The sequence below is a fragment of the Atta colombica genome, unplaced genomic scaffold, assembly GCF_001594045.1.
Source record: "Atta colombica isolate Treedump-2 unplaced genomic scaffold, Acol1.0 scaffold102, whole genome shotgun sequence".
NCBI classification, from domain to species: Eukaryota; Metazoa; Arthropoda; class Insecta; order Hymenoptera; family Formicidae; genus Atta; species Atta colombica.
Window position 1 is genome coordinate 2,071,951 of NW_017259187.1, and position 3,832 is coordinate 2,075,782.

Sequence of the window (3,832 nt, forward strand, 5' to 3'; positions counted from 1 at the left end):
AATGATATTGATTTCTATGATACTATGTGCATGGAATTATTTCATGTTAAATAAAAAGTGAAGAGAATACAATTTTCAGGATAAATATCAAAAATTCAAGTATGAATTTATGATGAACAACAATGAAAAAATAATTACATAGCATAAAATATGCTCAAATATCTTTTTACATAAGTGTATTTGATGAAAGCAATACTTTTGCATACAGCCCCTGAAAAGAACACCAGTATCTGCAAAAGCATCATATCGTCATCAATTTCTTTTTATTATGAGAGTTGTCACAATCAAAATGGTTATATACATGTACGTAATCTTACATCGTAAGATCTCATAGATATGATAAGTGTTGATATATTTCGATACTTTTGTTATTTTGTTTGTGTCATTAATATTATATTTACAACGACATTGCACAACAATTTCTGCCGACAAAATATAATTTTAGGATTAAGAAAAGTAGTATATGTAATGTAATGAAAATGTAACGTAGATTTAAAAGAAATTGTAATAAAAATTTAAAACAAAAATGATAAAGTTACGAATTAAATTTATATTATAGGAATTAGCGGGCATCAATTTTGTTTTTTGAGATTCCTGAAGATAATATTGTAAAAATTATCTATTATATTTCAATATATTGATTATATAGGTATATTTCTATGTTTTCATAATACCAGATCTCTATTTGTGCGATAAATTACTTTATGTAGAGTTAGAAATTGTTGGCCATAAATTTATTTTTTAATTGTATATCTTATTTTTTATTAATAAAATGTATGCTGCAAGCTAATCCTAAGCGATTGCACACGTTGCACATTGCTGCTCGAATATTGCATCATGTTATACCATGCAATTTGTACAGTTTTGTCTCGTAACGTCTCGTACGTTCATTCGTAATCTTTTATTTTGTATAAATAAAACTTATTTGCATTATTCTTTGTTTCGATTTTATGTATTATATTTTTTACAGAAACAGCGTTTTATTAGCGTTATGTCATCTTGTCGCGCAAGCTATTAGTATCGTACGTGATATATCTTGTGAAGCTTTCCAGATGTAATTTTTTTTTACAGTTATTCATATAATTTTTCAGAATTTCTTAACTATAAACTTCAGAATTTTTTACAATTTTTATATAATTTTATAACTTTTATTTTTTTTACATGTTTTAGAAATGCAGAGAAATTCTACATCTTTTCCAGAATATGAATTCTGAAATATTGTAAGATTTTTTATTTTACGATTTTCGAGAAAAAAACTTATAACATCTGAAGAAATTTGTTTTTTTTAAATCTTCATAAATTTAAAATATAAAAATTCTAAAAAATATGTAATGTAAGAATCTTTTTTACCAGTAATTTATTACAGCGCAATTATTTGTGCACATTAATAAAATTTTTGATTATTTAATGCTTATGTTAACCAACTAATTATAATGGAAATACATATTTTTTAAAAAATAACTTCAAATTATAATAATAAATTATTGATAAAAATTAAATAAAAATTTTTGAAATAATTTTAATTACAAATTATTCTTCATCATAATTATGTTCCATAAGTAATGTCTATGAATTTTTTCAACAAAATTGTAAAAATCTATTTTGCAAATACAAATTAATTTTTGCAATTTGGAAAGAGTGATTATTTAAAAATATGTCCGCCACAATAATATTTTGAGAAAAAATAGTTGTATTGTTAAACTTAACATAATTCCTTAGTGATGTGTTTTTTAGAAGTTAATTGCGTTGCAAATTACATTCTTTTAATCTTCCGGCACGACTTCGATTCAAATTACTCTAGCGAGCAATTTATACTGCAATTTAGCGCACATTCAGTTTATGAACGTCCGGTTTAGATTGCTCGCGAATTCCGCTTGACTTTGCGGATATGAATGTATCATCACAAAATCAATGATCTTTACAGAAATCTTAGAGGAGGATGTGCCAAGTCAACTACGTCGAGTCGATTTCCCGTTTATGTAGTTCATGATTCATCCTAAATCATCCGCTTTTAGAAATGTTCTTTCCCTTCAAGTCGTCGTTTTTTTTGACTTTGTGATCAAACTTTTCACTCGAAATCCGATTGCCTGACTAAAGAGAAGAAATAGTCTTTGTTGAATTGATGTTTTTTTTTTTCGTGACACAATTACTTTCCATGAGGTAAAATGATTACGTTTTTCATAAAAGTTAATTTTACATTTAGTAATCGACCTTATTCGCAATTGCTATATAATATGGCTTGATAAAACGATCAACGATTAGCTTGAAACGTTCACTTTTGTTCCAAATGTATACATTCATTATGTTAATCGATTCGTTTTCGATTTTAGAAGAGAAGAGAGATTTTCTTCTTACTTTTCTTGATTTTAAATTTACAATCATTACAGTTGTAGTGTCACTTAAATAAATCTAAAACGGATTTTGTCTTTTATTTATGAAATTATATTTATTTTTCTTTTTCTTTAATGTATTATATTTCTATGTTCTTTATTAAAAAGAAAATTGATTCTTTCAAACATATGAAATTTTTAACAAGTATCGACAAGTATCAAATTGATATTAAAGGTATTTTTACAACAAACTGTATATATTAGAAAGCTGTTTACAATCGTTATATAATGTTCACAAATTACAGTTGCCTAAATAAATTCAGAATGGACTTTGTCTTCAATTTATGAGAAATATTTCTTGTTCGTTAATATATTATAATTTTTACATTTTTTACAAAGAATTAATATATGTGATTCTTTAGGCTTAATATAGTTTCTATAAAATCATATCAGATTAATGCCAAAAATCGCCGCATTATTTTAACTCTATATTAGCTAAACTGTTAAAAACAGTAAAAATAAAGAAGGAAAAATCGTTCGAAAAAGAAAGTAAAGAATTTCTTTTTTCAGATAAATCAACTTTTAGAATATTATCCGGAACATTTTCATTTTCAAATATTTTAATAACGATTTTTAGTACATTCACCCCAAAGTCATATCCAACGAGGTCTCATTTATATAGCAAAGGGATAATTGAATTAATTTCAATTTAATGAATGAAACGGTACATTATTTTGATATCGAGAATGCAATCCATGGGGCTAAGTGGCGACGCGTTGTGCGCCGGGCGGAGGCGGCATCTGGCGCGAGTCGGGGACATTCGCTGTTGTCAAGCGACGCGATATCGCGTTGGCAGGCCTGGCGACGAACATCGGCGGTGGTCGGCGGCGCTCGGAGTGTCGGACGGTGCGGTGCGGCGCGGCGCGGCCCCGAAGGCCGTATTTTGGTACGCGACTACGCGCGCGCGCGCGCGCTATCTCTCTCTCCTTCCTTCTCTCTCCCGCGCTGAGCGCTCTACCGCCACGACGTTGGCGCCCCGCTCGCGCGCCGCCTCGCGGCCGATTACGTCAACTATTTCGGCATGGATCCAGCTCCATGTTCGCCCGTGAAAGCGATGCGGTGTTCCCGCGGTTAGGACGTTGTACGATTCTCGTGTGTGCTGCGGGAACGTCGCGCGTTACCCGTCGTGGAAGCCGCGTGCTCGAGCGCTCGCTCGACGTCGTCGCGATCGGTGCCCGTTCATGCGCGTCCGCGAGCCAGTGGTGCGTCAGACAACCTCGTCTCGTGTGTCTCGGTGTGGCGTGGCGGCACAGGAGCAGCCGCAGCAGCAACAGCAGCAGCAGCGGCGGCGGCGGCGGCGGCAACGATCTTAATTCAGAGCAGCTCTTACAAGGCGTTCACGTCAGCTGGGAATCCTGTAGAAGCCGATTACGGCTGCGACGCGAGCTGGCGAGGAGCGCTCGTCGGTGCGTGTCGGCGGTGGCGACGGCGACGGCAGCAGC